This window comes from Vidua chalybeata, chromosome 6, assembly GCF_026979565.1.
Source record: "Vidua chalybeata isolate OUT-0048 chromosome 6, bVidCha1 merged haplotype, whole genome shotgun sequence".
Classification (NCBI taxonomy): Eukaryota; Metazoa; Chordata; class Aves; order Passeriformes; family Viduidae; genus Vidua; species Vidua chalybeata.
The window spans coordinates 62,603,040-62,617,626 of NC_071535.1; the positions used below are offsets into that span (position 1 = coordinate 62,603,040).

Below are 14,587 nucleotides of genomic sequence, written 5' to 3' on the forward strand. Positions count from 1 at the left end.
AGTTCACGTGTGTAAACCAAGCTGCCTGCTCCCCCTGTGTTATGTTAATTATAACAGCCTTTAAAACTGCTCAGACTCTAAACAGAGGTGCAGGTACCTGGTGGACTAAATATTCCTTCAACTGTCATCTACATCGAGGGGTTTTAATTATCTTGAGGTTTCCAGTTACAGTTTTCCCTGACCTTTAAAGACCATTCTACTAGGAGACTCATTTTCTCCCTAACCCCAACATGGTCCCTCATAGAAGTTCCACTATATTTGGACTCCAACCTTGGGAATCTGTTATTTCAAGACAATATAAAATATGTGTGACCATGTTTCTGGTACGAGAACAGTGCTGCCAGTGTCACCATTTACTGCCATGAAACAGCCCAATGAGACCCTTTCTCTTCCAGATGTATGCTGTGACTGGAACAGCTGTAAAACTGAATGGAAGGACGTACCCAGAAAAGCTTTGGGAAATATAAAAAGAACAAATCTAGTAGCTTTGTTGAGAGCAAAGTGCAGGTGATGTATTGCTGCTTCCCCTGTTGGTAGCAGGCTGGACATCCCCCCCAGGCCATTCAGCCACAAATGCAAACCTAAAGTCCTGTTTAGCTACAAGAAACTCAAACTGTGCAGCTTTTTTTTTTATTAGTCCCCCAGTTTGCTTTATTCTTGGGCTAAGCAAAATGTCTGTCCTTGGTGTCCCTGTGTGATGCAGGCCACCTGGTGAGCAAGAACAGCCTCAGCAACACAAGGATTTATTTAATTTTTTTTTTTTTTTAAATCACTACATCACCTTGTAAATGAATACCTTTTTTTTTGTCTGGGAAAAAAGGAGCTACTGCTCCTGAGGGTAGAGCCAAAGGGATGTGCAGATCTCTGCTAACAGGTGATTGCCAGGGCTGGGCTGCAGCAGGGGACACGTGGCTGTGTCACCTCAGGTCAAATCACCTCCCAGCTTGTTACGGGTTCTGACCACTATTCCCTTGGGTTTGAGTAAACGAGTCTTGGACGAGCTACTGCCTGGCTGTTTAATTCTGCAGGGTCCAGAGGAAGCCTCACCAGCTGCAGCTGAGCTATTCAAAACAGCCATATTATCTTACACCCCTTTTCCTGTGAGCTGCCCCTCCTTGCTGCCAGCTGGGCTGGTGTGGCTCACTCAGCTCTCCCTTTCAGGGGATATGAGTTCAGGCATGCCCATCCCAGCCGGCTGCTGTGCGTCCTGCTGAGCTGCACAGGTCTCTGCTGGGAGCTCTCATGGCAGGAGAGGGGAGCAGAGCAGCTCCTGCTGCCTGCCCTGCCGGGCAGTGGAAGGCAGCAAGCAGCTCCTTGTTGGCTCACTGCAGGGCAGGACGCAGGGAGGTGACCTGTGCTCCAGCACTGACAGTGGCAGTCTCAGCTCGGCGCTGCAGGAGGAACAAGCCATGCCCCTGTTTTCAGAAGTCTTGCTGCAAACAAGCTGTCTAGTGAAACAGAGATTCATCACCTGACCTGCCAAACAGCAGCTTTGTTTTCCCAGGGGAAAATAGGGCAAGGGCTTGGAAGAGGCTAATGGAAGAAAAGCATCAGTTTGTGTGTTCCCTTGAACATGCATTGCTGTTAGCTTCCCAAAAAGATAACAATCTTCCTATGGCTGTACGCATCGAGGCCTTGAGAGTCAGGTGTTCTATTTCAGCGAGCCTGGCAAGCCCAGGGACCACACAACCCTTTTTGCCAGCTGTTAAACTCAGCTTGCACCGTGTGGGACGCAGAGGAAAGGCAGACAAACACACAAAATCCCTCTGTAAATCTGTCAGGTAGGCACCTGCAGTTAGCAGTGCTGCTCCTGTCTGTGCCTTCTCTAATTAAACCAGAGATTCCAGGCATAACTCTGCATGTCCCTACGGCTTTGTAATTGTTGCCTGCATGCAAAGTCAGAGGAACAGTGAAGATAAAGTAGTGCAAACAATAGTTATATGAGCTAATTAGCCCTGCCTGTCACTGAAAATACTGCATGGGCTGCCTTGAACTTCCAAGGCAGTATGTTAATAGGAAGAGATCCTGAAATAAAGGGTTCCTGTAGCCTAGGATGACTTTGGGGGTCTGCAATCCACTACGTATGCAATGGTCACCTCATAAATTCCCCTTAAGAAACACAATACTCTGTTCTGTGCTTCCTAACACAACAGATACCAATGGTTTCTAAGAACTGGTGCAATTTCTCTAAGTATATATCAGGTGTTGCGTAGGGCCATAGCTATGGTGTAGTTTACAGTTTGGTAAATTACAGACTAATGAAATGACCACCTCTGCAGTAAGTTGAGGCATTGCAGAACAAAGCTGCAAGCCCAGAGACCTCTGTAAAGATTCCTTCTTGGACTTTTGTTTTTCTCTCCTTTAAATAGGACAATTTTTCCTTAATCACAGAGCCTAATTCTGCCTTTGAAAAGCACAGTGTCTACTGAATTTAGTTGGAGGATTAAAGAGCACTCAATAAATCAATAGAGAATAAGTCTAGCAGAAGCCATTCTGGAGAGAATCAGGAGAAACTTGGGATGAAGACTGGCAGAGGAGCAGTCTGAGAGGCAATGGCTGTAAAACTGCCCCATTTCCACCCCTATCCTGGGACCTGGCCACCCCTGGAGGTCAAGTATGGGGGTGGCCACGTTGGTGACTGCGTTTGGTGCAGACTCCTCAGAAACTTCCTCCTGCAGGGTGAGGAGAAAAGGGACCCTGACCCTGCTGTGGCATGGGCCTGGGGGGTTTCAGCCCCGCTGACCACCAGCCCCAGAGCAGGATGAGGCGGGACCTGGTGTGCTCTGGAGGCTGCCCAGGGGTAGAGCCATCTCCTGGGGCCTCTGTGACACGTGTGACTTCTTCCCACTGCTTTGGTCCTCATGCTCCCAAGTGTGAGCTTGCCTTTCTGGTACATTAAAGCAGGCCAAGGGTTTGTTCTGGATTTCCACGGACGTGTTTGTTCTGGATTTCCACGGATGTGTTTGTTCTGGATTTCCACGGACGTGTTTGAGGTGCAGCCAGCTGTGGGGACCCAGCAGGGATGAGGAACCTGCCGTGTCTCCGTGGTGCTGCAGACTTCCCGTGGCCTTGGGCACAGCTGGGCTCCCTGGCTCTGCTCTCCCACCAGCTTTTGCTGCTTTGCTGTTGCTCTGAATGCTGCTGGTTACATTTTACCAGCAGGCTGAGCTCCGTGCCTGGACACAGGCTGCTGCAGCTGCCTGGCTGGCTGGAATTGCCATTTGGCTTTGAAGTAAATGCAAAGCTTGTTCCACCCAGCAGTTCCCATCCTCCACCAGACAGAGCACAGCTCTCTGCTCTGGTCCAGGTCTGGGCCACCAGCTATTTTTGCCTCTTTGTGTGCCACACATTGCACCCAGAGGTTTCTATCATTACCCAGGAGGGGGTTTCCTACCTCTGTGCCTAAGCGTTGCTGGGTCCCAATAAAAAGTCACTTAACAATTTCTCTTTAGGGTCCTGCAGTGTTTTGCAATGTGTTCTCGTGGAACTCTGTTGAACACGGATATTTAAAAACAAAGCACAAACAAAAGATTTTGTGCCAAAGCTATGATTACTGTGAGTAGTAACTAGGAAAATACAAGAATTTGTATTCAAAATACAAAGTTTAAGCTGCAGAGATAGAACTCTGCCTCTTCTCATTTGGCAGCCACACCAATCTGTCTTCTTGGCCAGCTTGGTCTGCAAGGCAGCAAACACAGAGTTACTGCTTAGAGCTATTCTGGGAATAAAAAGTGTATCTGATAGAAGAATTTGGGCAAGTGACATCATTTGGGTTAGGAAGTTAGGGTTTGAATAAACACTAATTTGATTAGGAAAAGTGTTTCTTTCAACTATTACCACCCTACTTCTGACCTACAGTTTTCTTTCTTTTGAGATGAGCAATATTCATGGTGCCAAAAACTTTTTAGTTTTGAGAGATGCACTCATGAAGACGGCAGCACATCACAGGATGCAAAACCCTTACTCTTTAATAAATGGCATATTGCAAAATATCTGTTCGTTGGTGTTAAAATATCTACAATGTAAATATTCGGTAATATAAATATAACCTTACATTAAATAACTGAACAAAGCCTATGTGGCAGGCTGTGTGAGTCACTGATGCAGATAAATGCTGTATTGATTACCAATGCAAAGGTCCACACCGTAGGCTGATTTTATTTATCAGAATACATGTACCACTCCAAAACTGGAGATACTCCTACCCACAAAGTATTTAAAGGATGTTCAAAATAAAATCCCCCTCTGCAAGCATAAAACCCTGTCAAAGACTTCAGACTTCTCAAGTACACTGCAGACTTGAAATGTTGGAAAATATGGGCTCCAGACTTCTTTTTTTTTTGGCCTGGCAAGCAAATGTGACATCTTTGAAGTTCTGGATGCAGCCCACCCCTGCGCAGAGCTGGGCACACCAGGCAAAGCAGCTCTTGCACGTGGTGTTTGGACAGGTCCAGCCCCACCAGAGTCCAGGGCTGCGTGTGCTCACATCCCACAGACACTCCAACCCAAAGCTGTGGGACCAGGTGGATTCACACGAGGATCCAATGTCTGACCCTCAGCAGCCAACTGGGGACTGGGGAGAAACATGAGGAGTTGGTATTGATGCCTTGGGAAGGCTGGCCTGGAGCAGAGGCTGGGCAGAGCTAAAGAACAAAGCAGGGATTGATTCAAAGGATCTCCTGCATGGATCCACCTTGGGCAGCACCAGAGCCCAGCCAGGGCTGCAGCCAAGAGGAACCAAAATGGTCCCAAAATGCACGAGCGCTCCCGGGGGCTCTCACTGGGATCAGCTCTGCTCCATTTGCACCTTGCAGTTCATTGTCCCATTCCAGCTTTAGCCCAGGCACTCCCATCCTGCTTGTTTTTCTCTCTCTAGCCCACGCTGTTTGTGCTCCTGGGCCTGAGCTTTGGATCATTTGTCCTTGGTGCCCAGCTGGAGCAGGAATTGTTTTGTCTCCCTGCTCTGTGCACAGAGCTCCCCATCCCCTCGTGTGAAGCTCAGAAGTGCACACTGGAGCAGCACAGAATGTGAAAAACAGAAAAGCTGAAACCTGAGGCATCAGTGTTCCCTGTCCAAAAAGCCCCATGGTGATCACACCATCACTGGTCTCTTCTCTCAGTTCTGCTTCCCTCTGTTTCTCAAGCTCCTCACTTGGAGGAGAGCCCAGGTGAGTACAGGTTTGCAGCACAGGCAGGCCCACCACAGAAACCTGGCCCCAGAGACAGCCAGGGCAGGGCAGGGACGCTCCCCCTCCACCAGAAGCCCCTGGAGAGCCCACCTGCACGCGTGCAGCAGCTTGCAGGACATTGGAGCGAGGCAGGGGGCTGGGTGGTGTGTGCTTCACCAAGGAAGTACGGCTGATTAAGAGCTTCCCACAGATTAAAAACTGGGACAAGGCCATTTCTGGCAGAGAGGATGGGATTTGCCCCAGAAGGGAGCAACAGGGGAGGTGGACAGAAAATCCCCTTCCCTTGGCCTTGGGAAGACAAGGCTAAGATGCTGAAGGGCACTAGGCAGAACAACTAGAAAGAAAAGTCAGAGGAACTGGGGAAGGTGGTGTTAGCTGTGTGAGGGTGTTTGCAAGAAAGAGAAAAAGAAATGTGAAGAGTGCAGCCAGGCAGGGGGAAAAATCCCCTTGGAATATTATATTGACTGGCAGACCAGGGGTGCTGCTGGGCACAGAGGCTGAGCTGGAGGCTCTGGGGGCCCGACAGCGGGGCTGACGCGGGGCTTTGGGCACGAGCAGCCCCTGCTCGGGGCCTGTTGGTGCTTGCGTGCCCCGAGTGTCTGCAGAGGAGCAGCTTTGCTGATGAGCAGATGTTTTCTCCATGTGGCTCTTACGACATCCGCCGGGGCTCCTGCTGGAGATGTGCAACCGGGCCCTCCCACCCACGCACCAGCCCCGACTCCAGGCTGCAGCACACAATTATGCAAAAGCATTTGCTTCGTGCTGCTCCTGACAGCCCAACATATGTACAGAAAGGAGTTTATAAAATAAAAATAATCCTGCTACTGCTGCAGCAATCTGCCTCGCCCAGAAACCCAGGTCTGGGGTCCCAGAGTGCCAGATGCTGGCTTTGCAGTGCCTGGTAAGGGCACCAGAATTGAGAGCAGGGCACAAAGGGCTCCAGAGCTGCAGTCCCACCCCTCTCATCCCACCTGGCCAGTGTTCAGCATCACACCCTAACCAGCTCGGCCGTGGGGATGGAAAGGCTGCAAGAAACCACCGGGCTAGCGTGGAGTAACAACTGAAACGTCAGTCACAGCAGCCACGGGCACTTGTGCTTTCACCAGCACCATCAGGAGATAGCAGAAACTCTTCAGAGGAAACCCCCAGCCACTGCCAGCAGATAATCAATGCCATGATCAATTAAAACCACTGTCAGAAACATTCAGTGGGTGTTGTTTACGCTGCATCCAGCTGCAAAGCAAAAAACCCAAACCTGTGGGTTTAGATCGTGCAGACTGTAATTGCTGGTTTAATTATAGCATAACTGAGGCATCAGTCCCATCTCTTCCATTTTTCTGGAAAAGTCTCATTTGGTTTATCATTTATTACCTGAGAATTAATGTCTCACACAGACACCAACGAAGGTGGAGGAACAAGTGTCTCTTTCATGAAAATGGAATAAATAATAACAAGTACTTCTTTTTTGTCCTAGTGGATTAGGTGACCTTTTAAGAAAGACTCCTTTCCTTTACCCACTGCATCTCATTTAAACATGCAGTTGTGTGCCTCTCATCTTTCTTTCCGTGTTTGATTTCTGAACTACCTAATTGCTGCCAACGTTTGTGCCTGAGCAGGGACGGGCGAGGATGGAAGCTCTGCTTTGATTTAGGCAGATGTGTTTGCATATTGTCTAGGTTACCATTTGCATGGAAGGGAAAAAGATCACAACTATGGCATCCTCCGTGTTTCCTCGCTGAACCACGGCCTGTGGAAAATGTTAAATGCAGAAGAAATCATCAATAAGTCACAGTGCCCTGCCCTGTTTGAGCCGTTCACCCTGGAGAACCTGAAACTGCAGTTCTTCTCAGAACGTGTGTCCTGTGGCTGCGAGAGCTCAGCAGGACGTGGTGAAGGAATTCACTGGGGACCTCCCAGCAAAGCAGCGGCACAATCACCCCACAATTACCCCACAATTACCCCACAATCACCCCACAATCAATCGCCCCACAATCAATCACCCCACAATCACCCCACAACCACCCCACAATCAATCACCCCACAACCACCCCACAATCAATCACCCCACAATCACCCCACAATCACCCCACAATCACCCCGCACCCTTTCTTCAGCAGGCTGACCCAGCATCTTTCCTTGGGAAGGAAAGGAGAACTCCCAGTGCCTGCCCTCCTGCCCTGCCGCGAGCAAACAGGGATTGCGGGGCGCGGGCGAGCAGGCGCCTGGCTCTGGCTGGAAAGAGGGGCCAGCAGAGCTGAACCCGGGCCCTGGGGGCTGAGGGCAGGGAGCAGTGCCCGGGAGCCCTGGGAGCCGGGGCTGCCAGGGCCCATCGCCCTCCTTTCCTCCGGTGCAGCGCCGCAAGGACACCGGGACACTGCTCCCTGCACCCTGCACTGCACCTTGCACCCTGCACTGCACCTTGCACCCTGCTCCCTGCACTGCTCCCTGCACCGCTCCCTGCACTGCTCCCTGCACTGCTCCCTGCACCCTGCACTGCATCTTGCACCCTGCTCCCTGCACTGCTCCCTGCACCCTGCACTGCACCTTGCACCCTGCTCCCTGCACTGCACCCTGCACTGCTCCCTGCTCCCTGCACTGCATCTTGCACCCTGCTCCCTGCACTGCACCCTGCACCCTGCACCCTGCACTGCACCCTGCTCCCTGCACTGCTCCCTGCACCCTGCACTGCACCTTGCACCCTGCTCCCTGCACTGCACCCTGCACCCTGCACCCTGCACTGCACCCTGCTCCCTGCTCCCTGCACCGCTCCCTGCACTGCTCCCTGCACTGCATCTTGCACCCTGCTCCCTGCACTGCTCCCTGCACTGCTCCCTGCTCCCTGCACTGCTCCCTGCACTGCTCCCTGCACTGCTCCCTGCACTGCAGCCTGGCCCAGGTGTGGCTCCCGTGCAGTGCCGCCCTGCAGCTCTGCCTGCAGCCCAGCTGGAGCAGCTGCCCTCGGTGTCCCCACGTTCCTGGTGCCTGCAGGATCCACTTCCCCTGCGCGCCCCTGTGTGCTGCCACGTGTCACGTGTCACGTGTCACATGTCACATGTCACGTGTCCCATGTCACATGTCACATGCCACGTCACGTGTCACATGTCACGTGTCACACCATCACGTCACACTGTCACATGTCACATGTCAAGTGTCACATGTCACATGCCACATGTCACATGCCACCTGTCACGTGTCACATGTCACACCGTCAATCAGGTCACATGTCACATGTCACATGTCAGTTCCTGATTAGCTCTCACAGCGCCGTGTGAATCCCGGATCGCACAGATTTGTGTGAGTGTCACAGATTTGTGTGAATTTCACATTTCACATCTCAGATTTGTGTGAATTAGCACAGATTTGTGTGCATTTTCCACTTCACACCTCACAGATTTGTGTGAATTTCACAGATTTGTGTGAATTTCACATTTCCCATCTCACAGATTTTTGTGACTGTCACAGATTTGTGTGAATTTCACATTTCACATCGCACAGATTTGTGTGAATTATCACAGATTTGTGTGATTTATTGTAGATTTGTGTGAATTTCACATTTCCCATCTCACAGATTTGTGTGAATTATCGCAGATTTGTGTGGATTTCATATTTCACATCTCACAGATTTGTGTGAATTTCACAGAGTTGTGTGAATTTCACAGAGTTGTGTGCATTTCACATTTCATATATAACATATTTGTCTGAATTTCACAGATTTGTGTGAATTTCACTTTTCACATATCACAGATTTGTGTGCACTATCACAGGTGTTGTGAATTATCACAGATTTGTGTGAATTTCACTTTTCACGTATCACAGATTTGCGGGCACTATCACAGGTGTTGTGAATTATCACAGATTTGTGTGAATTTTCACAGATTTTGTGAATTAATAAACTTCACAGGTGACAGTACTTTGTTAATTAACACCCCCGGGGTTGATTGACAGCTGCTTCAGCCAATCAGATCTCTCCTAAGGCTGCAGGCATTTCATTGGTCCAGGTCCCGGAGGGGGCGTGTAGCCCAGACCAATAAGAGCGCAGGCCGGGGCCGTTCGAACGCCTATAAAAGGCGGGGCGGGGCAGTATGGCCGCCCTGCCCCTCACGGCTCCGCCCGCGGCGGTGCGCGCTCCTTCGTCCCGCCCGCTCCCCTCACGAGCCTCCCGCCCGTGTGCGGCCCCGACGGGGGCGGCCTTGGGCTGCGGGGAGCACCGTGAGGAGCAGCAGGGGACAGCAGAGCCGTGTGTCGGTGATTCGCAGCGGGGCTGTGCCCCGCTGGCTTCGTGAGGCGCTTTCTTACCCATCCTTGTGACGGCGCCTCGCAGCCCTCACGCAGCGTGTTCAAAAGAGATTATCTCCTGTGCGAGGCAGCAGCGTCCTGTTCGCCAAGCTCGCCTCCGCTGGGATTTCTGCTGACAGGATGTCAAGTTCAGGTGAGAAACGAAGGGGTTTGGAGCCGGGCTGGGGAGGAGCAGGGCCAGCCGGGGCCGTGATGATGGTGGTGGTGCTCAGGGTGAGAGGGAGCCAAGGTGCAGGTTACCCTTGCCTGAAACACTGCCATTAAAGCTTATTAGGTGCACAAATGAGACTTTTGGAGTTAATCTCGGCTCGATAGAGCTAGATCCCTCCCACAGGCTTCAGGAGCAGTGTTGAATGGCATTACAGCCTGGATGTGTAATGGGAGCTGCACAAGGAGATCCCCAGGTTCGGGCAGGCATCTCAAAGGCATCGTTTCCCCTCGTTCTGTGTCTAGTAGTGTGTTCTTCCACACAGCTACACCATGTGTAGTGCTCACCGTTACAGATGCCGTAAGTAAAGAGCTGAAGCTCTGTTACTTTTTTCTAACCATAGATGCTGAGGTTTCTCATGCTTGCTTTAGGAGCTGTTGAAATTAAGGTTTTCTCTGTAGCTCTCAGGAAACCGTTATTCCTCTATTAAAAGCTCAGATTTCCACAAAACAACATGATTTCATGAACTAGAACTTGAAGAATAAGGTTAGGTAATGTGACACTTGAAATAAAAGCTCGAGATATGACAAGGCCATGTTCAGTGCACTTCCCACCTGAATGGGGAATTGCCATTACGCATTCAGTTTAAAGAACACGCACGTTTATTCCAGAACTGCTCAAATATTAGCCAAATAAAAGATTAGGTTAATGCTGCCACTAATTTTAAAATTTACTGAAATAATTATCGTGGGAGGGGAAAAAAGGCCAAGATTTTGAGATGAATTGCTGTGGAAATCAGCAGTGTTGATAAAACTCTGCTTGGCATCATTCATTAATATTCACAGTAGATTTGACCAACACTTCTTCCTTTCATTTTTTTGCCTTTTCATAATTTCACAGGATTTCCTGTGTTGTTTTACTTGTGAGTGTGCATGAGTCTGTCTCCTTGGATGCAAGGGCAGGAGGAAGTTTTGGGGCCTGCACTGCATGGAAGGCAAAGCTTTGGAATGGGGGTGTCAGCAAGTGGGTGCTGCTGGTCTTCAGCACCAGGGGGAGGTAAAGCTGGGACAGGGCTCCTGTGGAAATTGTGTCCTCCCTCCTTTGGTGTAAAACAATTGCCCGATGTGGCACACCCAGCATCAGCTTTCATCCTTCCAGTACTTCCAGCAGAAGCACGTAGAAGGTGGCACTTCAAATAACATGGACACGGATTTGAACCAGGTACTTAGCTTTTCTTTCCAGCGTGGCCCAGCTCAGATTAGAAGATTTTTTTCCTGCTTTCTAATGATGGCAGGCTTTGTGTCCAAAGCACAGAGTGTGCAGGAGACAGAGGGGTTAAAATATATAATATTTTATGTATAATTGTGTAAATTATAATTATGTAAAATATTCTTCTAATTTTATTTTTGTTTTAGCTAAACTATGTCCTTTGTCCTAAACGGTTTTCAACAAGTCCTGCAACTCCTTTAACGAAAAGGATTCCACCACACACTTTTTTTTATTTTGAGAAAAGCAGAGAAATATGTAAAAATTGGTCAAGGATAAGATGTGCAAATATTCAATATTGTAGGTGGGAAAACAAAACAATTTTGTGGTCTTATTTGTTGTTTTAGTTCATAAAGCTTGTTTCAGAAAGGATGTTTTGTTCCATTTTCCCTTATTTCCCTACCAAAACCCCAGCTTTTATTGCTTCTCCTACACCCATGCTGTTTACCAGCACTGCTGATGTACAATGTGGTCTGCCATATCCTGCCACTGTTTACTAAACTGTTTTTAATGTATTGAGCTCTGCACTAGCTTGTCACCATGGGCTTCACTGGGTAGGCATGGCCCTGCTCCTTCCTTTTTGCTTGTTAATTAAACCTGTCGTACCACTGATCAGCTTCTGATGGACTAAGACTGTTTTCCTGTAGTCTGAAAATACACAAAGAAGTGTTTCTGCCAAGGTCTGTCATTCGGGTAAGGAGCAATTCCTGGTTAGCGAGCATCTAGAGCAGAGTAGCATCTACTGGAAATGGGATGAAATGACAGCTCAGAAGTACCATGAAACCTCGGTGATACAGAGGGGCAGCTGCTCCCACTCCTCAGGCACGGCATTTCCACGGCCCGTGGGACGAGGTGGTCAGGAGAATTCATCTGGGTAGGTGCACGTGGCTGGGCTGCTGGGCACGTTGCTCAGGTAGGTGTTCTCAGGGCTGTGACATGGAGGAGAAGCCTGCGGGGGACACCTCAGTGTCTGTCCCATCCCCTCCCACCAACAGGGGACCTGTGTCCCAAAAGGGGACAGGTGCAGGACACAGATCTCTCTCTCTCCTGCCAGCTGGTGCCACCTTGCTCTAGGACAGACAGCTGGCACTCTCTCCTCCCCTGGGGCAAGGTTCTGCCTGAAGTTCCTACAAAGGAAAGGAGGTGGTGTTTTTCAGAGTTCAGAAGAAATCCTTTGGGTTTTGGCCTAGCATTTCTGCATGAGGCTTTCCCCATGGAGGGGACACGCAGCTGGCATCTCTGTTAGTGTTGCTCTGCACAGGTAGCTCAAAGCATGCATCTGGAGCAAGAGAGGGAAGGTACTTCCACTAAGTGGGCTGCCATTGATTTTCATATGTCATAGGTATTAGAGAGGAAAAAGACCTATTAAATCATCTAGTCAGTATAATCACAGCAGAACTACTCCCTGCTGGACACTTACTGGTGGATTGTCAACTCTAGTTCAGGAAACTGAGTTGTAGTGTTCAATAGAATGCATCCTGAATTTCCATTTAATATCAGTTTTCTTTGGTTTCCGCTTTTATATTAATGCGTTGATGGGCTTTATATTGATTGACTTTTCTTAGTGTAATGAGAACAAAATGCCACTTATCATGTAAGTCATTCAACTCAAACTAGCAAGCTATCAAGGCTAGCTCCTCCCGGGGGAAAGTCCTAATGGCTAGAGCAGAGAGCTACATCCATACAGAGGTGTTGGTAAGAGAGATAATTCTTAAAATGTTTTAATTTATTTCAAAACAACAGGAGAGAGTTATGCAGCTGAATATACCAACCAAGTCTTCAAAATCCCACGGAGCAAAGCAAACAGAGCCTTATGAACCTTTTGAAGTCTTCAGTGCTGAAGGCAGATGAGCTGGGTGTGTTTGTCCCACGGAGCAGGGATACTCCTGCAGCTGCCATGACTGCCTGTTCCCGGAGAAGCTTCCAGGCTGTGGCAGTGCTGCTCCGTAGCTTGTTCAGTGTCTCTTCTGGAGCATCTGCTCACCACTCACACGGTACGTATCCCTTGGTGCGTTCCCTGCTGTTTCCTTGGGCTCCGGGGTCCTGTACGATCGCTAGGATAAACACTTCAAAACTGTCTTTCCACAAAACAGAGCCTTTACCTCGCATGCCAGCTAAGCTTTTCCTGGGGCTCTGAAGTTCCCTGATAAGATCCCACATAATATGCTGGGGAATTATGTGTGGCAGGCTCATTCCTCACCCATGAAATGAAATCAGTGGCTGTTTCACAATGTATAAAATAACAGGGAAGATATGCCAGTGGGTGGCAGGGAATGCTGCTGAGTCACTGGGTATTAAGCAATGCAGAACAAAGCAAACAAGGATTACAGACTCTTTGGGGATGCCATATCAAGGAACCATTTGGAAGCAAGCAGCAGCCCTTGCCTGACACATGCAGGCACAGGCATCTGTCACCACAGCCACGCTCTGGCCCAAGGCAGGGTAAGAACCTCAGAGCCAATCTGGCTGAATTATCTCACCGGGGTCTTGTTACTCACCTGGGGCAGGCAACAGGAAAAGACTAGAAAACCTTGTCTTAGAGCTAGACGTGCAGCTGCTTATTACAGCAAACCCTGATTTTAAATTTTTTTTTAGCTGGACTTTTTAAAATAAAGATATTTAGCAAAATTAATAGAGTCTGGTGCCCACCAGTGTGGAAATTTTTATTTGTATTTTCTAAACCTGTTAATGGATACTTAATTGTTGTATTTCAGCTCAAGTATTTAAACAAATCTTTAGCACCTCTTCAGCAACATATTTTATTTTTTAATATTCACTTCCAGAAATGCTAACATATTCCAGCACGAACAGCATGTGGCCTCAGATGTCCTCATCAGGAAACATTAAAGGCTAAAGGTATGCAGTAATTTAGTTGTGCTAAAGGAACTTCCTGTGAAGCTGTTGCACAAATCTACTGAAAAAAGAATGAAAAGAATAAGTGTGCTATTGACCAAATTTGGAGCAGGCATCTGTTATGGTTTGACATGGAGTTGAATTTTTTTAAGAAGTTGAGTCAAACTAATCAGTAGTTAAGTTTAGATATTAGCACTTAGACTAACTACTGAAGGTATGGACACACTTCTGAGAATGCAGGGGGTTAAAAGAACTCTCAGGAGAACTTCAATGGTGGCTGTTTCTTTAAGTACATTTTTTTTTGTTTGAAGATAAAAACCACACTAAAATACTTCTGCTATAGCAATGCCTACCTTTGCAACTTCAGACTCTGCTGCAAAAATGCAGGTTTTTTTTCTGTCTAACCTGTAGCCCTATTCTTCCCTCCACTGTGGTCCTGCACAGGCATTCCACTTCCTCAACTGGAATTTGAACCTTTCTCCTGCTAACTATTACATTATCAATCTTCACAGGTGACAACCTAGAAACCCAAACTTTGTCCTGGCTTGGTTTTTTTGGTTTGTTTTGCTGGGTTTTTTTCTGCAGGTAAAAATCAGTGCAAATGGCTGGAGTGATAGAGTTTAAGCTGGAGAGTGCTATCAAGTAGACAGTGGCAGCACTACTTAAAATTTGCTTTTCAGATTTTCTTATTCTTGTAATGTCATTGTCCAGGTCACTGGGTATACAGGAAGTTTAAAGCAGCCGCTTTAACCTCTGAATCTTTAGTCTCTACTGAAGTCAGAATAATGGCACTTTAAAGGTATGTTTAAACACGTATTCTTATGTATGTCCTTTG

The 14,587-nt window shown here is 48.4% G+C and overlaps 1 long non-coding RNA gene across 1 annotated transcript; it reads left to right on the forward strand.

Annotated features, from left to right (window-relative positions):
• The first annotated feature begins 12,812 nt into the window (after nucleotides 1-12,812).
• LOC128790317 (uncharacterized) lies at nucleotides 12,813-14,587 on the forward strand. Its single transcript, XR_008431695.1, has 3 exons — nucleotides 12,813-12,893; nucleotides 13,683-13,755; nucleotides 14,464-14,587. It is a non-coding gene; the product is annotated as an uncharacterized LOC128790317 (long non-coding RNA).